Genomic DNA, 26,251 nt, shown 5'->3' on the forward strand with positions numbered 1-26,251 from the left:
TCTTTACTGTATTTATATGAAAGTGCTCAATAATAAATATAGCTGTTTACTATACATACTGTTGTTTTTTTCAAATAACACAGATACTAGCATACCACCCGGCGTTACCTGGTCGTAAAATACGCTTAAATATGATATTTTACATTATGCAGATTTCGTATTTATCATTCTCTATTGATTACTATATTGTACCCAGCATGTAGCATTCCAGTGGTATTCGCTATCATATGAGCTAAGAACACATGTATATCAAAACTTAAACAAATCACGTATGGGTGTATATTTGCGATATATGCCTGTTTAATTCCATTAAAAAAAATTGACCACTTAGCAAATATTTTTCCAGTTATAAATCAAATCGAATTTGATCCACACGTCTGAATCCTCTATATATATATCAATTTTCAAGTCTGTTAACTAAAAATTGACAAAGTAGTTTAGCATAGACCGTTCCTAAGGCAGACGGACAAGGTCACTTTTATAATATATACAGATTATTTCAAAACGTGTTTCGGTCAAGTGTAGCCACTTGTTTATATAAATATATATAAGAGAGCCAGATCGTATATAACTAGATATAGAGCAGAGGTTTCCGAAGTTTTCGAACGGTGGAGGGGGGCACATTGTCCATTGTTTTTTTTTAGAGCTACGCATGCCAAAATAAAAATAAAATGACCGTCAGGTTTTACAGTTTTGTTTATTAGCATTGCTTTTTAATGAAACTGGTTCTCCAAAAAAAAAAAAAAAAAAACTCATTCGTTGAATAAATTTCTTTTAATAAATTTCTGAACAAAAAGACACACCATCACACTATTTTTTTTACACATTTCCATTTTTAAAATGTTTCTAAATATTTTTACGTTTTCCATAAGTATTACAATGATCGAATTAAAAACTTTGGCGAGCCGTATCTGAGCCGCGTGCCGTAGTTTGGAAACTCCTGATTTAGAGAAATAGATTGATAGATGAATAAAGGGAAATAATAGAGAGACAATTAACTTTAGATAAGTCAATACACATAGGATAATAGTATGCTTATGTAGCTTCGTACCGTAAGTTGTTTAGTTCTTTTGTTTTTTTTTAATAAAAATCATTTCAAACCAAATCGAGGCCGTGACTTACCAAAATTTTCTATACTTCAAAAACACAAACACTCTAACATGCAGACACAGATGTGTTTCATTCAACTTTTGTATAGGCGGAATTATATTTTCCCAATGTAATATTAATAAAGTATAAAGAAAACATACACAAGTCACAATCATGTGTATTTATTATCTTCAAAAGTTGTCGTCTTGCTACACACACACACGCACACACACACACACACACACACACATTTATATGGCATTTAAATAGTGCCTTCCCTGCAAATATATATATATATATATATATATGTATATATATACACATATATATATATATACACATACTTTTAATGCCATACAATTTTATATAAAATATATATATACATATATATATATATATATATATATATATATATATATATATATATATATATACACACGTACACATGCACATATTTATACAAATATATATACAGGGTGTCCACAAAGTCTGGCTACATTATTTATCTAGACTTTGTGGAAGCATCCTGTACATTATGTAGCCAGACTTTGTGGGCACCATATATATATATATATATATATATATATATATATATATATATATATGTATGTATATATATATAATCGATGCCTCGCGCGATTAATATGAAATCATATAACGTAATCTCTCCCAATTTAAATTCTGTGTACAACATTAAAATGATGTCTAATATATAGTGCATACACATCCTGAAAAATGGTTAAGTGCGATCACCGCGAGAGATTAAACGTAATGCTTGACCTATAACAGACGTGACATTGGTGTATTAAGACTAGTTGGCCTATCATAACTAAAGTTGTACTATTAAACATAGCACGTTGGAGGGGGGGGAATAAGGATAAAGAATTAAAAAATATTACTCCCATACAAATATGAAAATAAAGATTGCAAAAATGAATATGGTTAGTGTATTAATGAAAAATAATTTTTATTTAAAACTTATTTATACAGATGCAACATGATTATATATTTTGTTCATGGTATATGATGAGACGTTATGACTTATAAAAATATTTTTGATATTAAATGAATTGACTGATTGAAAGAAAATTATACCCAGGTGGAGGTGACTTTTTTGTGTATATCATAGCAGTGCTGAAGTGAAAATAAAAACACACATGCAGTGAATTATATATATATATATATATATATATATATATATATATATATATATATATATATATATATATATTCTTTCCAGGAGAAGAGATGTTGCGAGCCTGAATCCGCTTTATCATTATTTTCATGGCAAGTGGTCGTCTGAGCTCCAGTCTATAGTCCCCCTGTCTTGACTTTCACGAAAACACTTGCTGATACCACTATCAATAATTTCTCTCACTCCTTATCTGTGCCTAAACCTAAACGTAGATTCCATAAACAAAGCTTCTTTCTTAGAACTGCATACCTGTGGAACTCTGTTCCGCTTTCCTGCTTTCCAACTGGCTACAATATGGTCGTCTTCAAGTCCAACGTAAACAAATTCTTGATGTAATCCAATTTACAAACTTCCATTACTAACGATTACTACGACATCTTCCCCTTGATTATTGTACACCCTATCCTCGAGTGGCTACCGGGCCTTGGTTATTGACGACTCCTTTGCAGTATATATATATATATATATATATATATATATATATACTAGACCACCCGTGACCCGTTGAGTCGGTATGTTATATTAGCTATGGAATCAATGTATGAGCGTGACACTTGTGACGTAAAGAAAATAGTTTTTGTGACGTAGCATAAACATTTCTATGAAAGTATATTAAAAATGGAAAAAAGAATATACATAGCTTTCTATGAGTCGTTCTGCTTATAATTGTTTATTTTGGAAACAAAAACTTACAGCCATTGAATTATAAGTGGTTTGCCATACTTATAGGTAAATCTGCACGATTCAAATTTTGATATATCGTTTAATTTAAACGCGAAAAAACCAATTGGGACGCTGAAAACGTACACAGTAAAACAATACGTTGTAAAATGCTCTGATGGTTGTCAAAGGTTAAAGTAGATTTATTTGTAAGAAAATTGCGTTCAAATAACTTAAACGTAATACGGAAATGAACGATGTAAAAATTGCAGAAAGTATTAACAACTATTTAGATAATTTAAACGCGAAAAAAATAAAACAATTGAAAAACGTACACAGTAAAACAATACGTTGTCAACGGGTCAAAGTTGATTTATTTGTAAGAAAATTGCGACAGTATACTTGTAATACACAATAGTTGGAAAACACCCTTCCCATATTAAATAATAATTTCTAAATAATAATGTTAATATTTCAGTGCACAGGTCAAATTCTGCAAAAGTAGCGATTTGTGTTTATTTGTTTACGCTGTTATGGTTTTATGTTTATGTACGCATGCGCAACCGGAAGCCATAAACGGGATGTTAGGTTACAACACTCGTTACAAGGTCATTTGAGTTATATATATACTGTGGTAAACATGGACTGAGGTTCGATCCCTAGATACAGTTGAACTACGCTAATGACATCGAAACACGCGTGTACGTAGATTACTGTTTTAAAAATAATAAATAAATAAAAAATGTTATATACGTCCAAATTAAAAAAGGCGACTTTCTAAGTAAATATAAAAATGAGCTCCGAGGCGGAGCCGATATTAACCGTATGTATCGCTTGAAAAAACAACACGAAAATTGACGAATATAATGAGTTTTTGTTTCCAATGAAGAAAAAGCGGTAAAAAAGTAAGAATATATATAGCTCTTCTGAACTATTTAAAAGAATTGATGTGTTGTTAATGTTTATATTTTCATAGAAAATTTTATTTTAAATAAAAAATATATTGTGTACACATTAATGTATACTATTAATGATTGCATTAGAAATTATTATGAGGTTTACGCGATTACAATCGTTTAGAGTTTTTTTATATAGTTTATAAGTTGTTTTAATATGTCTGCATTCGAAGATTCATTATTAATTCTATATTAAATATAGAAGAGGATCTCCATTATTATATGGTGTGGTTCGACAGAGTGTTTGCCTATAATGGCATCATATCAATTCTTTTATAAAATGAAACGTCATATCTATGAAGTTAACAATCTTTGTATGAAAAATAGTCTCTTCGAACTAATAAATTCCTAGTAAATAAAAATTTGTTCTTCTGGTCTTGTCATGTTTGTATATATCATTACGTTGTTGACACTAATGACAAACTTATAGTGATATATAATCTATATATTTACCCTATAAAAACATAGTTAAGTCATAAAAATTAAGTGAATTTCTTTTAGCCATTTTTCAATAATAAAAACCAGGAGAGAAAGAAGAGTTCTAACAGTTACAATTATGTCAAGGTGACCTAATAACAGATGACGTATAAATAATAATTGCTTCTGCGAATCTGTTTCTTCTTTTAATTTTGCTTTTCTTTTGTTGTTTTATTTTATTTAAATAAAAATAGCCTAGCAGTGTTTCATATATGTGACTTTTCAATAACCAATATTGACCTCTACTTGTTTACTTTCGTATATATATATATATATATATATATATATATATATATATATATATATATATATATATTTAGATATTTATATATGCAATATATTTAGATATATTTATATATATATAATATATTTATATATTTATAATATATTTATATATATAATATATTTACATATTTATATATAATATATTTATATATATATTTATATATGTATGTATATGTAAATAATATATTTATATATGTATATGTAAATAATATATTTATATATTTATATATATATAATATATTTATATATTTATATATATATAATATATTTATATATATGTATATAATATATATATATATATATATATATATGTAGATAATATATTTATATATTTATACTACCAGAAGTACCCGTCGTTGACTGGGTTCAAAAACAGCCCACAGAAAATTGTCTGTGATTGATGAAAGTATGATAGGTTATGAAAAGGAGGGGGTTGTAAAGAGATAGATTTTGATACTCAAAACTTTTACCCTAAGCAAAATATGATGAAGGTAATGATAATTTTCGCGAATATATATATTTTTTATATCAACTTTGTTTTCATTTGTAGCCAAGAGTGACCAATAAAATCATATTTCCTTACAAAGGGAAAATGTTATATATATAATATAAATATTCAAGAAATGAATGTTAACATAATCAATGAAAGTTACTTTTATGGTAGAAAAGTTCATTGGTTTGTATTTTTAAGTAGTTTGTAAAAAAAAAAAAAAATTTAATTAACGTACCGGTTTAAAAAATCAAAATGACAGCGACTTTGAAATGGAGAGCTCCGTTTTCAATTTGAAAGAGGGGCACCTGAGCATTCTGTGTTACCAATTTAAGAGGGTTCCCGTCAACGTAAGGAATAATTATAAATATATTTTAATGTTTTCCATTATTTCGTGCTTGAGGAACATTCGATTATGGCATTTGTAGTTTATATAAAAATTCATTTAAGTAGATATCGCCTCAAATTTCATTTTAATTTCAGTTCGCTGAAATTATTTCAAGTAAAGAGCATTAAAAACTATTTCAAAACAAAAGAAAATGAACTAAACTTTTATTGACTATGGTAACATTTATTTCTTGTATATTTATTTTTTCGGGTAGTCGTTTGTTGGCTTTTCTGCTGAACAATCTTACTAAATAATATTGACGAAATATTGAAAAACAAAGAAACAAAAACAGTTTTGAAAAATAATGAAGCTTTACTTATTTAGTAAAATAATACGAAACAGCAAAATGCGATATTAAAAAATTAAACACGTAATTACTTTAGTTTTTAAAAGCAAAGAATTGATATAAATATGAATAAGAGAAAATGGCGCCCTTTTCAAACAGAACAGCTTCGTTTCAGTTTTACAGTATTGAACGGTGTAGTATTGCGCCGTCGATTCAGGGTTGTACTATTTTAATGTAAAGAACACGCAGAAAGGGTTGTAATCATCTGAATTTCTTCTAGTACACTGACAAAAAAAGCTTAAACAGATATATAAATAAAAATAAAAAGGTTATGTAAATGTTTTTAAAAAGACACGTAATCACGAGAGCAGGATTTTCTCCTTCTTTTGACACGATAACAAGTGTAACGTTCTCATTTCTATTATTTATCTATTTTCGAAAAAATGCCACGTGCAAATGGAGAAGGAAAAAACAGAGTTACTCAAAATTTGTGTCGAGAATTGTCTAAAGTTCCGACGTTTTTTTTTTGCTTTCACTTTAATAAGACCGTGAATTTACGAGTTTAATTTATTTGACACAATATGATTCAACTCAAAAAATAAATAAAAGCTAACGTGAATTAAGATTAAAGTTAAGGTGCTATTGTGGACACTCAAACCTTTTAAAAAAACCCTGTTAAACTTTGTGACATATTTACATTATATGGCGGTCAGGCGCGAACGAACACCCCATAATTTTATTACACCATATTTCTTCAAACTGAAACATAACTATCCAAGTATACTTACGCAAATAGATAGGAAAAGTCTTTGTTAAAGTTTGTGCCATATTTCCATGGAGTACAAGCACGAAGGCAGACCCCACAATTTTATCATACCATCCCTATTTAAGTTGAAACATATTTATCAAAGTATTCTTATGTACATCTATATCAAAAACACTTGTAAACGTTTTTTTAAATTGTTTATTTCCATACGTTGGGAGCCAGGCGCTAACGCAGACCCCACAATTTTTATGAACCACCATTCTGCAAGATTAAACATACCCATTCCTGATCCTCGATGCATCTTCTATCATTATATGTAATCAGTTTTTTTTTAAATAGTCAACCATATAACAGCCTATTCGTGACCAGACACACACACACACACACACACACACACACACACACACACGTTCAGCTTTATATTATAGATATATAATTCATAAATATATAGCTATACATATATATTTATATATATATATATATATTTATAAGTATATATTTATATGTATATATTTATATGTATATATATATATTTATATGTATATATTTATATGTATATATATATATTTATATGTATATATTTATATGTATATATTTATATTTATATGTATATATTTATATGTATATATATTTATATGTATATATATATATATTTATATTTATATATATATTTATATATTTGTATATATATATTTATATTTATATATATATTTATATATTTATATATATATATTCATATTTATATATATATATATTCATATTTATATATATATATATATATATGTATATATTAGTAAAGAAGATATATATACCACAAGCCGGTATTTGAATTAAATAACAATACAAATAGTCCATAACCATAATACAGAAAATATATATTTTTAGTTAAACCAGAAGACACATATTACATTTTGTGAATGTTTGATTGAAAACGAAGTAGAATATTGGTAGTAATTGTGACAAAACAGATCATATGGACGTCATAAGTATATACATATATATATATATATATATATATATATATATATATATATATATATATATATACAGGCTGACCCAAAATAAACGGAACCCAACTCTAATTAGGTCCCGGTTCTTAGTGTTTTGTCAAAATGAAATGCAACTTTGGTTATAACTAGTTTATTATATTCAAAACATCACATCGAAACACTAGGGTCTTTAGCGTTTTTTTCTCCGTTCTACAGCATATGTTCTAGATATACTTTCTATGTTTTTTTTTTTGGGGTCACCCTATATATATATATATATATATATATGTACGTTTTGTTTTTTATTACCGTTTTTTCTGTTCAGTTACATAAGTTACAGTTGCTGGACCATATTTACGATCCAGCAGCCTCGTCGGTTTTCTGTAAGGTCTGACAGGACTGCTGGATTCTTAATATGGTCCGGCAATCGGAACATATGTAACTGAACAGATAAAACGGTAATAATAAAAAATAAACGGATATTTGCTCTGCAATAGTATTGAGAACTCTCTTCAGGTTTTATAAATTACCATTTTTACCAAATGTATACAAGTTAGAAAAGCATTTCATCCAAGGCATGAAATTGTTAAACAAAATGTTTTTACTATAGGCTTTAAAAATAATGGTACACGATTCAATTTGAAATTTATTTACCTTCAAAGTGCACTTTTATGAATTTTACAAAGTAAGTTATAAAAATTTAATACCTTACTTTGTAAAATGTATAAAAGTGCACTTTGAAGATAAACCAATTTCAAATTGAATCTTGTAACTTTGTTTTTAAAGACTATCGTAAAAACATTTTTTTTAACAATTTTCATACCTTGGATGAAATGCTTTTCTAACTTGTATCCTATCTTTATAAGATTATATTTTATTTAAGTTATTAATTTGGATAAAAAAATGAATATGGTTTTGCATGTATTTGTAAAAACTCTCCAACTCTCTATTTCAGTTTATATTTCTCCTCACACCACAACTCATTTTTGCAACACCCCCTTTATATTATTACAGGTCTGAATATTCTTTCTGTTTCAGTTTGTATTTCTCCTCATACCACAACTCTTTTTTGCAACTCCCTCTTTGTCATACATGTCTGAATAATGAGAAAATCTGAATTTTTTTAACAAAAACTTTAAAATAACTTTTTTAGATTAAATTTTTTAAAACTTCTTTCAGAATAGAAAATCTTAAAGATTTAACAAGGGACATATTTCATATAGGTTTCATTAAAAATATTCAGTACATAACGAGAAAAATAGAGATGAAAATTTCCAAAGGACTGTATAACTGGTTACGCTCAATAGTAGCCCTCGCCAGCGAAAGTCTTTGTTATTCTCATTCTCTCTTCCGCGTGAGGACTAATTATATATATATATATATATATTATATATATAATGCATACATGTACATGTATAAATACATAGACATGTATTTATATACGTATGCATATATATATATGTACACTTCTATACACATATACATACACATCTGTACACATATACATACATATAATATATACATAATATATAGATACACATAAATATGTACATACATGTATATACATATACATACACGTATATATACATATATATACATACACGCACACAAACACACACACATATATACATACACACATATATACATACACACATATACACGCACAAAAATGCACACATATATATATATATATATATATATATATACATACTCACATATACACGCACAACAACACAAACACATACACACACACACACACATATATATATATATATAGAGAGAGAGAGAGAGAAAGAGGGAGAATGAGTGAGAGAGAGAGAAAGAGAGATAGAGGTAGAGATACATACCAGTATACAATACAACCATATTATACAGACATACATAATAGAGGAAGCTGCGTTTCTTAAAATTATTGTAAATTAGAAATAGAATAACGCAGAACGGATTAATTCGTCAAACAGATGACATTTGCAATACTTTTACGTATCCTTACGAAAACTGAAACCAAAAAAATAATACAACTTAACCTTATGTCTAAAATCCTTTTTCTAAATTAGACCTAAATCTGTTACATGTTTTGAATTCGAAAAAATGTCCAACTTCTAAGGAATAAACATATATTAGTGTGATTAGGAACCTAAATTCAGGGAATATTGCTTAATTCATGTAAAATTCCTATGTGTCAAATTTGATGCAAATCTGAAATATTTGAAGTTTTTAACGAGTTGTTGAACGCTGATAATGCAATTCTAACTACACGCATTTAAATGATTCAATGAAACTGATATTTGGAAAATTATAAATAGATCTTTTTACAGTTTCACAAAAAATCAGAAGTATTTTAACCCTCTTTTCACTCACATTGCATAAAAATAGTAAATTAAATATAGTTTACATTACATACAATTACGCCCAACTGCTGTGTTTCAGCATACATACTGATTGGTTATGGTTGACTAAGCAAAACATAGAAATATTAAACTAATGCGCATAATTATCCTCTTTCTAATTCATATATATATATATATATATATATATATTCATATATATATACATACATATATATATTTAGACATACATATACATATAGACATATGTATATATACATAAAAATATATATACGCATATATACATACACATATATATACACACATATACACATATACATACACATATATACTCACATATACACGTACATACACATATATACACACACATATATACATACACACATATATGCACACATACTTACATACATACTCACACACACATACACATACACACATATATGCATACACACACATATATATGAATACACATATATATAAATAAAATTATATAAACATTTTGAGGATTCTACGCGCAACGATCAACCTTTAACCGTTTAGATACACATATATACACACATATACACGTACATACACATACACACACATATATATATGTATAAATACACATATCTATAATATAAAGCTGAATGTCTGGTGTGTGTGAGTGTGTGTATGTGTGTGTGTGTGTGTGTATCTGGTCACAAATAGGCTCCTATATGGTTGACTATTAAAAAAAAAAAACTGATTACATATAACATATATATGCCTCTATCGAGACACAGGAATAGGTATGTTTGATCTAGCAGAACAGTGGTTCATAAAAATTGTGAGGTCTGCGTTCGCGCCTGGTCCACAAAGTATGGAAATAAAAATTTTAAAAATTAAAAAAAAAAAAAACGTTTACAAGTGTTTTTGATATAGATGTAAATAATAATACTTTTATAAGTATGTTTTAACTTAAATAGGGATGGTATAATAAAATTGTGGGGTCTGCGTTCGCGCCTGGCCTCCATAGAATGGAAATAGGCACAAACTTTAATAAATACTTTTCATATCTATCTGCGTAAGTATACTTTGATAATTATGTTTCAGTTTGAAGAAATATGATATAATAACATTATGGGGTGTTCGTTCACGCCTGACCTCCATAGAATGGAAATATGTCACAAAGTGTAACAAGGTTTTTAATATAGACCCACAGAATATTGTGATAAGTGTTTCAGTGTGAGCAGGCATGGTATAATAAATTATGGGGTTTATCTATTTTATTTTTACTTTCATCATATTTTGCTTTGGTTTTGATACCCCCAAATTCGAAGCAATCTCATTACAACCCATCCTTTTCATAACCTATCATACTTTCATAAATCAGAGTCCTTTTTCTGTAGGCTGTTTTTGAACCCAGTCAACGATATATATATAAAGGGCAGTTAAGCCTGAAATTATGATTTACAAAATGTATTGTTTATAAAACTCAGAATACGAGTGAATTATTTCCTTATCCCATGGAGTTTCAAAATTCGATATTTTCTTCAGAGGAAAAAGGTTACTTTTATATTTTATACATAGCATTGCTGGTTAGTGCAAAACCGAAAGTTTCAAAGTTGGAAAGAAAGTAATGTTCGAAAGATTATATAGAAGTACATGCAAAAAAGGATAGTCAAATTAATGTCCAGGTATGAAGATGCAAGATGGGATTAATCCATAAATAATGCTTTCTTTAAAATAAATTTAATGCTGAATAGGTACTTGTGCAGAATCTGAACCAAACATTATTTACCGCCTGTTCGGCTTTGCTCTGAACAAATATGACGTCATGCGTACGGGTTTGATTTTAATCTGTAGTTAAGACGCCGATTAATGCGTGGCAAAGGAGTAGACGATCTTTGGGGCGGAAAAAATCAACGGGACTAGCCGAGAGCTTCTCGACAGTTATCTTTTCAAGATTATGTGGAAACAGAAATTTGGTAATGATCCTTTTGTCTCCATCTTAAACCATATATCGGAAATCTACCCGATTGGTAGTTTCTTCCACATCCGCTGTCTTTTATCAACCCACTTTAACATCGTCTAATAGGACCGTAGAAAAGTTTACCTAATCGCAAGGAATGTCTTTATTTAATTAAACAAAAATAATAATAAAAAACGGTTGCTCGCAACCCCCCTCCCTCTGCAGGGGAAAAATATTCAGAAAAAGAAAAAAAAAATAATAACAAAAAAGTTTACTTTACATGAGTTAGAAAAATAAAAACACACTGCCAAATAACATAAACGCATTAAACAGTGCCTTATTTTTAACCTTTGTTAAAAATATAAATATAAAAAACACGCAAAAATAGTTTTCTTGTTAATTTTGTTCAATTTTGTTTGACAAAATAAAAAAAAATGGTTGAAAACAGAAAAATACAACTTATCGATTTTTTTCGGCCTACTAATCCTCTGGCCTGCTTGGGTAGGATTGAAACCGCGATCTTCAGACAATGCTTACCTGGAACCGTAGAGATTCAACGATTCAAAGATGACAAAATTCGGGGCCCGTGGCGCAGTGGATAGAGGTGTCGATTCGCCACGGTTCGATTTAGGTATTGTCTGAAGATAGTGGTTTCCATCCTATCCAACGGCGGCCAAAGGATTAGTTGGCCAAAACGTGGTTAGAAGACAACAACTATGGAAGGCAGTAATTACTGGGAATATATTTAAGAGACAGCATTCCTATCCCGTCGCGGTTGGCCACCTGACGAAGGCCAGAAGAATAGTTGGCCGAAACGTCGTAAAATAATAACTATGAAGATGAGGATAACAGTCCGCAAATAAATGAATAAATAAATAAATAACCTTCTTATGTACGAAACACGCTCTCCAACCTTAGCGGACCCGAAGAGACAGTCAAATGATTTATTTTTTTATTACTATAAATAATTCAGATCTAATGAACGAAATGGAATGCATCAAAACTAAACTATGTATATCTTCAGTTAAACTGTCATGTACTTCAGACCTATTGGTTCATTATATCTCAAATCCGTGTTAATGCGAGTTAATATAATTCTTTGTATATTAACTCGCCATATAAAAATCAGATTGATTTCTCAAAAAAAACAAAAAACAAAAAAAACACGGCGAAGACAATTACAAAACCGAATCGAATCGAGACATAAGCACCAACTGTCAGCTCAAGAGTCGGGGTTCGATCCCAGCTTGAGACATCTACTTCTGTAGCCACACTAAAGAGCTGTGTCACAGCGAAACATTCTAGCGTTCGTAGGTTGTGTAGCTATGAGCAAAGTGTAGAAGCTGTTGTGATACTACACTTTACCTGTTCTGTCTTCGGTCAGTAAGAGAGAAATCTTTCGAAACTGAGGCAAGTTTAGTTTTGTCCCAATTCAGAGACTATCTTTTGAGAGGGTTTGATATTTTCTCCACATTAAAGTTCGCCTGTATTTCTAACTTTATCCTCGTGGAGGGGCAAGTAAATACCGACATAAAAATGATATCACAACTAAATAAACGGTAATAAAATACATGCATTCAAAATACATTTCAAACTTTGATTCATACAAACAAATTTTCGTTTGTTATTGATATTGACGTAACACGTTATTGACACTATAATAACGTCGTACTTTGTTGGAGCATATTTGAAAATAAAATAAATAACAAACAAATGACGTTTGTTCTATCCGTGTAGTTGGTAATATATACAAAGAAAATTTTCAAGTACGACAAACATGATCAAAATCAGCAAAGGGAATAACTCATGCTTATAACTGAAGAATATGAGAATTGACTTCCTGGCAATTAAACATTATTTCTTCTTTCCTGTCTGAAGTTTTAACGATGTGCCAAGAAATAAAAATTAACAACTAAAATAAATTCAATGTACCCCTGATAACACCGCAAAGCTATATATATATATATATATATATATATATATATACTCCGCGGATTAATGATTTCCTAGCACACCAGCTTTAGAGTATTCTGCCGAATAATAAAAACTATTTGTAAATTTCTACTTTACAGCTCTGTCCTATATATATATATATATATATATATATATATATATATATATATATATATATATATATATATATATAGAGAGAGAGAGAGAGAGAGAGACAGACAGACTAGTTTATTTGGCATAATATTGCGTCGTAATTTGGCTTATAAATATATTTCATACATATTATATTTTCAAATTTATACGAAAACACAACTTTGGCATTATATATATATATATATATATATATATATATATATATATATATATATATATATGTGTTAATAATTTTAATGTCATATCCCGGGGTTCTAATATATATATATATATATACATTAGAACCCCGGGATATGACATTAAAATTATTAACAAAACGCAGTACGGTATATAATACACATGTATATAATCAAATAACATTAAAAATAACACCGTAAGGCGGGGTAAATACAGTAACCAGGGGCCGTAAAAACATCGTAATTCACATCATAATCTAAAAAAACCTTTGGACCACCGTATACCGGTGTTATATATATATATATGTATATATATATATATATATATATATATATATATATATATATATATATATATATATATATAACTCCTTTATTTACTCACATAAAATTAATATACGAAAGTATAGATTTATGCGTAAACTTTAAGTATTTACTTCAAAGGTGCTCAATACGTAGGTAGAGCTAGTTAGTAAGTTATAAAATGTATATGGCGATTAAGCTACACTGAATATTCCGCGTTTCATCCACTCTAGGACTCTTCAGGCTTATGCGCATAAGCCTGAAGAATCCTAGAGTGGATGAAACGCGGAATATTCAGTGTAGCTTAATCGCCATGTACATTTTATAACTTGCTATATATATATATATTACGACTTTTACCGACGCATATCAGACACTCGGTATCTTAAACGGCTCCTTCATGAATTCACCTACACATTTCTCTCTCTCTCTCTCTGTATCTCTCTTTCTCTCTCTCTCTCTCGATATCCCTATCTCTGCTATTATACCTATTATATAAAAGGAACTGTGTGTGAGTGTGTGTATGTTCCCTCTGGACTCGAAAACGGCTTGCCCGATTTTTATGAAATTCTACACGAAGGTACTTCACGTGCCTGGCAGTGTACTTAAATAGGTTTCATACTGGAATGTCTTCGATAAGTGGAATGTCTTCGATAAGTATCAATAATCGAAATAGTTTGATGAAAGAAGGAACAAAGTTAATATCTTGTACAGCCTAAGATCACACATGCATTTGAAAAGTTTTATTACCACACAAACTGGAAGACCCGACATATAAAATGAATAGTAGGTTCTTTGATATGACAGGGGCGTGTTCAGAATGAATGTTTCTCTTTAGAGCACAATTGAACCATGCTACTTGACTTTCACATTTACAACTTTAATTCAAGACGTTATATATATATATATTAAAAAAAAAATTGATAAAATCAACAGTAGCTTCTTTACAGTGCAATGTAGACTACAAAGTCTTGTGCACGAAATCACTGCATGTGGAGTTTTCTTCGCGGTGCACTACGATGAGTCCTCAAGTAAAACAATTAATCAATCGAGTTGATTGAAAGATTGTCGATTTCACCGATTTCGATGTGAAATATTCGGTGAACATGATTCAATCCCGGACAATGTCGAATCTCCCTGCTAATATATATATATATATATATATATATATATATATATATATATATGATTATGAATGTATGTAGCACACAAAGCGAGTAATTGGGACTCTAGCTATGGTCTTACTTTTACCAACTCATACAAGATGCCTTCAATAAGTTTCCAGACTATTTTTGGACAGGCCGTTAAAATTGTAAACTCTTGATAAGTCAGTATATTATTGCTATTCATCTTATGAGATGACTGGCCGATTGTTATGATTTCAGGCTCAGCCTGAGTGTCACAGCTGGTGAATGTTAAAAAATGCAATCAAGACGTGAGGACACTTTAGAAAGTCGATAGGCAATAATAAAATTCTGTTTAAAACGTGAAAAAAATGCCACAGAAACGTGTGAACTGCTTCGGACTGCTTTTAGCCCATATTACATCAGTTTTTGAGTGGCATAAGAGTTTCAAGGAAGGCAGAGAGTCTGTAAGGGCTGATGATTCGTGTGTGAAAAGTAAGGAAGTTAGAACACCAAAGTTGATTGGCCCAATAAAGAATTTCCTGGATAATAACCGTCGTGTGTCTTTAGAGGCAATTTGTGCACAGTTTGATGAACTCTACACACGATTATTCGTGAGGAAGAGTTGCGCAAAGTTTGTCCCAAGGACGTAGTAAACAACTATATCCTTGTCACAGACCATTTGACCAAGATGGGCATCAAGACAGGCTCTCGCCCTCTCTATTGTCCAGACCTTGCTCCCCGTGACTTTTGGTTAGTCCCTAAGCTCAAAATAAACTTTAGAGGCTGTCGTTATGAGACAATTTAGGAGATGAAAGAGGCTATGACGAGGATGATTGACACGCTCACACAAGAGGACTTCTATGGAGCCTTCCCGGAGTTGTTGGAACGTACAACAAGTGCATTGCAGCCGGAGGAGATTATTTCAAAAGGGACTAGAGTTTCATATTTGTACTATCAATAAAAGTGCCCAGACGAAAAAAAGTCTGAAAGCTTACTGAAGGCCCCTCGTAGCAGACAAATCTATTTTTACCTCAAAGCGGCCTGTTGCAAGTCAAGAGTGAAATTCATAAAGAGGCCGTTCAAGATACCTTGTGTCTGATATGCGTTGGTAAAAGTCGTCTTAGTTAGTGCACACACACACACATATATTAAAATTAAAAATGAAATTCACACTCTTGAAGCGTTTATATATGTATTTAAATTGGGGACATGAATTTTTGCTTATTGGTTGACAATTTTTCCATATACGTAATATGTGTAATATTATCCAAAGCAGTATCTGTATATGTGTACATACATGTGTACATACATTATATATATATATATATATATATATATATATATATATATATATATATATATATATATGAAAGTGAAAGTGTCTGTCTGTGTGCGTGAGCATTTCCCTACGCAATAACTCTGTCAATTTTTAGTCCACAGACTCGAAATTTGATATACAGGGTACTGAGATTTGAAAAAATCGATGTGATCGGTTTTTATCCAGAAATTTGGCGATTAAGAGGTCAAAGTTCAACGATTTGACTTTTGAGAACTCTACGAAACTCCCCCGACAATTTTGGGTTTACACACTTGAAATTTTAGATATAGGTTCCTTGGACATGGATCTAACTTAATAACTAGATTTAAGCCCACAGCAATAAATTTTAAGGGGTCATAATAGGGGTCAAAGTTTTTAAAAAATTGACCGTTTTTTTTTTTTGCTCAGTATACACCTCCCATGCTAGTATATATATATATATATATATATATATATATATATATATATATATATATATATATATATATATATCCCATTATCTCTGGGTAGCTCTTAAACTTGATAAGGTGGGATGAAAAAGGTAACAACAAATATATACGTATGCTATATTTATAGATGGATTTTTCCTCCTGATTTTTTTTTCTGGTCCTCTATTTTGCTTCACCCGATTACACGTTGAAAAATATTGAAACTCTTTATTTGTCCTTGCTCGTTTCCCATACGTCTTCCATCATTCTTTCCGTTTCTAATCCCCCTCCTCCCTCTATTTTTCACACCTGTGGCTCTTTTCAACAAGTGGGGAATCTTAGGCACAAGGTAGCTCCTAAATGCGAGCAATATCCAGCTCTCCAAAACAGAGGTAGTGTGGGTTTAAACAACGACCAAAATTGCCTCAGTTTAGAAGCATTTCTCCCTAAATGGGCAAAGACAAAAAAAAATAAAGTGTAGTATCGGAGCAGATTCTACGCTTTGCTGTCAATTTAAATCTATCGAGCATACCTGTTATATCTTGTACTTTTAAAGCAAACATCATCTTAAAATATTTCCGGCAAAATCTTTATAAAGACAAACTATTAAAATCATGCAATAATTGTCAAGTTGGAGCACTTTAACACTCTTTTTTCTTAAAATGTAATTATGTGTCTCTTCCCTGAGCTTAATCATATATATATATATATATATATATATATATATATATATATATATATATATATATATATATATATATATATAGTGTGTGTGTGAGATGAAATGAGAAAATTCCAATATTTTTCCGAATTGATACAATTACCGACTCTGTTCTAATTTCTCGATTCCGATACAATTTCCGATTCGATTCTTTTTTAATTTCTAAATATATAGCTTTTTAAAAATTTATTTTTATTTATTTTTATTTTTTTGGCGGGAGGTCAGCTTACTGCAAAAATTCAGGCATGTCCATATATTTTTGTAAACGTAAAAATACAATTGCGATAGTTGATTTATAGATTTTAATTTTATTCGTGGTTTAAAAGCAATAAATATTTATCGTTTCATCATTAATGCAAAAATAAAAAAAAATTTTTTTTTGAAAAATGGGAAGACTAAGTTTTAAACCAAAACAAATAAAAACAATACAATAGAATCGAAATATCGGTACAAATTTTTCTCATTCCAATACTGATTCCGATACCCTAGATAGGTTTCGACTTCTTTGATTCCCAATTCCGATTAATCGTCTCAACACACACACACACACACACACACACACACACACACACACACACACACACACAGTGTTGTACCTGACACTTAGGTGCACTTATTTACTGTCATAAATTTGGTATATTCCCGAGCCAATAGTGAATTAGTTCTTAGCAGAACTGATCTATATGTGGCTGATTTGTTTACATTAACAATACGAGGTTTCGGTCTTTGTGACCTCTTCAGAACGAAGTCATTATGTAACGCATTTTTTAAATAATGAATAGGCTATGAGGAGATCGCAAAATACCGAGACTCTAGTCGAACAACGTGCACCCACCCACCCATTATATATATATATATATATATATATATATATATATATATATACTAGGAAGTCGTCCGGCGTTGCCCGGTCATAAGTTACGCTTAAATATGATATTTTAATTCATGCAGATTTCTATTTATTATTAAAGAACCAATTCTCTATTGATTATTATATTGTGCCCAATACATAATAGTCTCTCCACGGCGTCAACCGGTGGTACGATACGCTTAAATACATTTTAATTAATACAATTTTGTATTCTTTATTATAGAATCAATACTCCGTTGATTATTATATTGTACCCAATATATATTAGTGATTTCCAAAGATAAATAAAAAAAAATATGACTTGAGCGCCATCAGCTAGAATCGAAACCGAACATTATAGCGTCCTAGCCGTAGCTGTTAAGTTTGAAAAGTTTGCCAGAAATGATGTCGCGACGTTAAAATATGAGACGATGACAAGCACATTTAGACTTTTATTATTATTATTATTATTATTATTATTATTATTATTATTATTATTATTATTATAATAATAATAATAATAATAATATATATATATATATATATATATATATATATATATATATATATATGGGTTATTTAATTTATATCGGCATGCTCAAGTCTTTAATAACTCCTTACAGGTAATTTATTACGCACAAACACACATACATACAGGTGTATATATATATATATATATATATATATATATATATATATATATATATATATATATATGTGTGTGTGTGTGTGTGTGTGTATGGCACTAAAATTAGAATTTCCGATGTTTATTTCAATAACGTTCCATACAGATCAGAACCTTATATTATTAATAATAATAATTGTTTTGAGTGACTGCCGATCTCAAATATTATCGATAATGCGATAATATCGATGTGTGTTGTATTACAAGCCAGGAAGATGTATGTATAGGTAGATATTAAAAAATATATTATTTATATATTTTTATTTACTAACCTCCGGCAATGGTTGTTTGCTGATGCTGAAGACGATCTTCCAAGGCGTCCACCACCGCCGCCATCCTCATCCTCCTCCTCGTCGTCGTCTTCGTCATTATTATCATAATGCTCCACATCGCCCTCATCAGCATCATCCTCGTGCTGGTGGTACGGGTGGTGATGCTGCTGCTGATGGTGATGATGTCGGACCTCCTGGTGCGTAATTTGGTGTTGATTATGGCGGCTCGGGTAGAACTGACATAGATCGCGGCCGGAGTTCGTTAATCCAAGGAATCCGTCTTGTTGTCGGTGATGATGGTGTTGGTGTTCATGTTGGTATCGGTGTTGTCGGTCGAGCTGGTTTCCCCCGGTGCGAACAACATCGTCGTTGTCGGCGGCGGCGCAGCAACCGGCGTCGTGGGCACGTCCGTCAACGTTTGTGGAGGAGGGGGAGGCAGCGGCGGCTGTGGTGGCGACGACGACGGCGGAGGCGCCGGCAGCGTTAGCGTAGCTCGCGTTGGGGACGGTGCGGGCTACGTCGTCGACGACGACGTTGGTTAATCCACGCCCTCCCCGACTGAGCCCCGCCACATCCAGCGCGACGTCATCGTCCGTAGCGTCGTCCCCGTCGACATCCACCGCGACAAATCCCGAATTGTTCAGCGCCGTAATTGTGTCCACTGTGAAAGCTCGAGTCTCAGGTACGATCGCGAAGACTGAGCAGCAGTTCGAGCACTGGCAGCAGCAACAGGAAGCGATGTAACACTGCAATAGAAGTGTAGAAGCCGTTATAGCAGCGCTAAAAAGTTCTTCCTTTTTCCCAGCATTGTCAATAATTTTGTTTTCGGCAGCCAAGAGTAGAAGTAGTCTCGCTATTATTTTAAAATATAACTAGTAGATGCTGTACAGACAGTGTGGATGTATCTACCGTGGTTTGTGGGCCTCCCGCGTGAACAATAGCCACGTATGTTGATAGGGGCCTTATGGTGGGACTATAGAGCATACGCTTGTGGGACATCATGCAATGGGATTTATTCTTTTTGTTTTACGGAATAGCAACCCTTTTTTTAGATAACGTAGGTTTAAACATCTTATTAGTCGTTTCTTTTTTTTTTTTACTGGGTATTGAATGTCATCGTTAGAGTAAAGATCATGGCTTGTTCATTTTACGGCAAACTAAACTAGATTACATTATTTAATGCCGAACACAATGTTTTACGGCGTATCAACCATTTCTTTTTACGAAACAATAAAAGTGTCTTGTTTGTTTTACAGCATAGCGATTTTTTTCTCTCGTTATTTAGTCCCCACTAAAAATACTGTGCGTCAATACCTTTTTCAACAGATTTCGCACATACAATAGATGTTATAGGATTCGAACACGGAATAACGGATGAAAATTAGCGTAGAATTATCTACCATGGATTTTTGCTTTATGTGTGAGCAATAGCTACGCTTGTGTTAGGAGCGTAAAGTGCACGAATGTCGCATCGTGCAATAATGTTTGCTCCATCTGTTGTGCGACAAATCAGCCCTTTTTAGGTATTGGAATTTTGAGCTTATTAGTCTTTCGTTTTGAACGCATAGATGATGAGTATATTAAGTCTACCAAGCAGAATATCCAAATCTGCTCTGATGATGTGTACAACCTCTTTTTTTACGCCATATCAACTGTGTTTATATTAATTACAAACAACAATTAAAATCACACTCCTTCACGGTTTAAGTCCCTAAATGCCAGGAAGCTTTCTCGTCTAATAACTACTTCCCTTGAACAGTTTGAATTTGGAATTCCCTGTCTGCTACTTGCTTCCCTAACTGTACTGATAGCAGAAGTTCCAATGTAATGTAAACCAACATCTTGCAAATTATTCTTAGGCATGGTCCCAAGTAGTAGCCCCTTACGTCCAAATGGCGATATGCCTTGTTTGGGATAAAGGGAGTTTAAAAATAAATAAACAAAAAAAAAAGAGCATTTTTTTTTGTAAAATATTTCTTTACTTTTGTTCATCGATAACAAGTCATATTTTCACTGTAGCTTAAGCTGATTTTTTTAGGTAAGGCAACCAGGGTAAGAGCTATGTAGCACGATATTTGTTTACTTTACATTTAACTTTCTATATATTTCGTCTATTTTATCAAGCCTTTTAGTTTTGTTAATACCAAAATATCATGAAAGGCTTATCTTGGGAGTTTTTTTTTTGGCATACCACACGCATTCATTTAATACGAAAACACAATAAAAAGTCCTTGTCCTGAATTCCCTCTATATTAAAAAACGAAAATAAAAGAAAAATCAGTACACTGTGCATACCCGTGACGAAACGAAAATATCATATTCCAAAAGTCACAAAAATTGATCAAGTAGTTTTATTTTTAAATTTTATAAGAATCCAAGAAATAACTGTCTTGCACGCCATTTTGAAAAATACAAAAAAAACAAAAAACATCTAAAAGCAACAAGGTAGGTAGCCCAGTAATACTTCATACTTATTCGATTTCTATTGTAAAGCTTACGAATTCCCATTAATCGCTGAAAGATGATTTTCTTTATAAAAATAAAGCTAGTTGATCAATTTACATAATTTTTGGAATATGATATTTTCGTTTCGTGTCGGGTATGTACATCATCCAGATTTTTCTTTCTTTTTTTTTAATACAGGTGGAATTCTGGACAAGAGCACAATTAAAGTATTGTTTTGCTTTTATGTGTCGTAATCTTTTATTGACTTTTTGCCAAAATATAATAGAATACTTGCTTGTGTTATTTTACGGCATATCACCCCTTATGTCGAAAAACACTTAAAAGCATGTCTTGCCAATTTTACGGTATATCAGCCATTTAATATTGTAGCACAGTATATGTATAGTAAATTATACATTGCATATGATTAATTAAACACAAGTAGCTATTTTGCTTATATGTAGATTTGAATTCTTCTAAGAAAGTTATATTCTTTTTTTACCTATAAGGTAGAAGTGTAAAACGGTGTAGTTTTAGACTCCATAACTACTATAATTCGTTGCACTTGTCCCCCCCCCCTCGACGTACATATCTCCGACAAACCCGTTTAGCAGCAAAATCTCATCTCTTCACTGGTGAGGTCCCCAAATGCCAGAAGGCTTTCTACTCTAATGGGTTCTTCCCCCCCCCCTTGTTACCTGCTTCACTGACTATACAGAAGTTTAAATGTAATGTAAACCAACATCTTTTAAATATTTCCTAGGCATGGTCTCAAACTGTAGCCCCTTACATCCAAGTGGCGATGTGCCTTGTTGAGGATGAACGGGAGTAAAAATAAAATAAAATAACAGTTTTGGTATTATTTCGTTTTTTTTTGTGTGTGTGTTTTGGTGTTATTTTATTTAATTTTTTTTTTGTTTTTTGTGTGTGTTTTGGTATTATTTCGTTTTTATTTTTTTTTTGGGGGGGTGGAGAGGTGCATATAGTGGGAGTATAGAGTATTGTGTCCCGATACTCCTTAGTTGAGTAGAAAGTGGACGTTGGATCTACTTTCGTCAATCTCATAACACTAGCTTCTCTTCTTTTGCCCCAAGTCCTCACATTCCATGAGTGATGTTTCCGACAAAGAGGGAAAGAACTGTTATTTAATGGGTTGGAATTTCTCCGTCTAACACCTATCACCGGTTAGTTTTTAATTTTTAAGTAATATTTTTCTTCTTTGTTGAACTTCTTACGTCAGATGGCTTCATGCCTTGTCTGGAGTGATTGCCATAAAAAAATATCGCGCAACAGGTTTTTTTTTCTTGCTCGTCTTATTATCAGTGTATATTTGGGATGAGTAATTTTCATTTTTATTTTCAATTCTTGGCATTATTTCCGCCTTTACGGTTTTCTGTTTTCACAGTGCTTCGACCTTTTGGACTTGCAGCTTTCTTCATTTGTCTTGTGTCAAACCCTCTCTAGGATTTTGAATTCAACCCTTTATTAGAGAAAGTAATTGTCTGTATTTTTGAGATGAGGTGTTTTCATTGATTGAGATTGTCGGACTGATTTCTTCATCTTGGTTGTTATAGTCACAACGTTTCGGCCGTTTTGCCCTCCGGCCTTCATCAGGTGTTTTGTGTCGAACCTAGGAACCGTTTGTTAGGAGTCTCGAACCCAACCCTTTATTATTATTACGGGGGTACCGTGTTCGGACTTCAGCTAGGCTCTGGGACATATGGCCGAGTGGTCCTAGACGTTGTATCAAAGTTTACAGTTACTCAAAGGTGCTGAGTTCAATCCTGAACGAAGGCAGTAAAAAAGTAACATTCAAAACAGAATCAGCAACTATGTCCCAAAGCATAGCTGGAGTCCGAACACAGTACCTTTATTAGAGACTTGAGACTAAAGAATTTGGATTCCATTTCGCAGGTATTGCGACATTTCATTTATCATACTGTCTTACTAACTTTGCTTAAGATTGAACTCAGAACCTAATCAAATTTGTATGCTTTAACCAATGTCTTAGTCGTTTTGGTCAACTAGGAAAAATTAGCTGAAAAAAAAAAAAAAAAATGAGAGAAAGAAATGGGTCTACCACCGAAGCTCTAAAAGAATCTAAAATAAACACGGTAGATAGCTCAGTAATACTTCATAATTACTTGATTTATATTGTAAAGCTTACGAATTCCCATTAATCGCTGAAAGATGATTTTCTTTATAAAAATAAAACTAGTTGTTCAATTTACATGAATTTTGGAATATGATATTTAAAATTTTCATGAAGACTCCCGAGTTGGACAAGAACCACCTGAAGAAAGCTGAAGAGAAAAAAAGCAAAGCAAATGTTGTGATTCAAGTAACAACAAATAAAAAGACGAAAATCATCTGAAAATTATGACTAAAAATTTTTTTTGTTTATTTAATTTAGACGGGGGTGTCTTATCAGCCTAATGGATATAATCACTGACTCTAAAATTGCCCATGTTAAGCTTAAATACTATCAGATCTAGGGTGGTAATTTAACCTTTAATACGGTTCAACCGTGTATGAAAACTAAAGTTTCATCTAGCTCTATAAAAACTTGTGCACAATTAAATGTATACCATTAATCGTTATAAAATACATTGTACGTCGGCATTAGATAACACACAAAGGGTTGATATGCTGTACAACAGAATAAAAGAGTAACTTATGAGATCGGTTATACATTACTGGAGTTCATTAGTGGTCGGAGAAATACCCTCATCGTAGGGCACCTGTTTTGCATACAAAACTGTCAACATCCAAATCTCAGTATCTTGAAAAATAATGAATTGTATTGTACCATACAGCATTCAGAGTCAAAATGTATATTTTTGTAAATAGTGATAAAAAATAACAGTTGATTTCCGGATGAGTAATTATCACGCAATATAGGATAATTCAATTTGCTGTAAGTTTTATAGAAAATCAACCCTATCCGGGCAATTTAATATCAGGACACAACAACTAATGTACACAGTTCATTAATTGAGCACGATTTTCTTTCTTTTTTTTTGTTACCGAAAGCTGGGGAGAAAGTAAGGGTTCATATCTTGTTAACAATATTACAGCGTGTGTGACAACAATGGATGTGGTTTGATTTGAACTCAGAATTATCGATTACATATTCTGCAATGACATCCACCACACAAATCAGGCATTACTTCAACATTATATAATCAAAAATATATCGTCGCACACTGTTCTATACTGCAACTATATGCTCCTCTCCTATAAGCTAAGAACGAATTACCATCAAAACACAGTCATTCATCGCGTAGTCTCAAAACTACGGCATTTATACTTCTACAGCATCTACTTGTTTTCAAAATAACAGCTCGACTATAACTCGTTATTCCCAGTTCCAATCGTACAATATTTATCAGGTGTAATATGTCCTCGGCATGACTTTAAAACACATCCAATAGTGAGGTCCCATTTAACGGCCGTGGCGAATGTGCAGTTGCCCCTTAGTTATCACTAGCCTGAGTGCCCGGCGATGCCCGGGTGTTTGGAGATGTGTTGAGAAAAAAAGTGGTAGTAGGCAGGTAGGTTCGGGCCCGTACCGTGAAGGAAGAAAAGAACGTGAAAAAAACAAACAAACAAACAAACAAAACAAAAACAAAAAGAAACAAACAAACAAAAGAAACGTGACGTGTTTGCCGTTGCGTCCATCGCCAAACCGGAAGTGCCGAAGGTTAAAATTAAGGCTAGTCAATCGAAAAGAGGAGATGACTTTCAAAAGTATCGGCGAAAAAAGCGACCCCTCCCTGTAGAAAAGTGTCCAGTTGAGGGTGAAGGAATTAATGTTTTTAGCTAAATTTTTGCTATTTGTCGTCCGAAGGGTCGTCCTTCAAAACGATACCGATCTCATGAAAATCCTTCGAAAGTTTTAGGCAGACATACAAACATACATACAGACAGACAAACAGACAGACAGGTAAGATTTATA

General features: G+C 31.7%; 1 protein-coding gene across 5 annotated transcripts in view; it reads right to left on the minus strand.

The window, feature by feature from the left end:
• The window catches only part of LOC145242090 (endothelin-converting enzyme homolog), a 955,595-nt gene that overhangs the window by 735,911 nt on the left and 193,433 nt on the right, over positions 1-26,251 (minus strand). Inside the window, exon 1 of one of the 5 annotated variants that reach the window (XM_080105003.1) lies at positions 19,849-20,713. The exons of the other annotated variants lie outside the window; for them this stretch is intronic. The gene's annotated coding sequence lies outside the window, so the exon portion shown is untranslated. Of the gene's footprint in view, positions 1-19,848; positions 20,714-26,251 lie in introns of those variants that run through there. 5 annotated transcript variants of the gene reach the window in all.

This window comes from Euprymna scolopes, chromosome 21 (assembly GCF_053919585.1).
Source record: "Euprymna scolopes isolate OS-2025 chromosome 21, ASM5391958v1, whole genome shotgun sequence".
NCBI lineage: Eukaryota > Metazoa > Mollusca > Cephalopoda > Sepiida > Sepiolidae > Euprymna > Euprymna scolopes.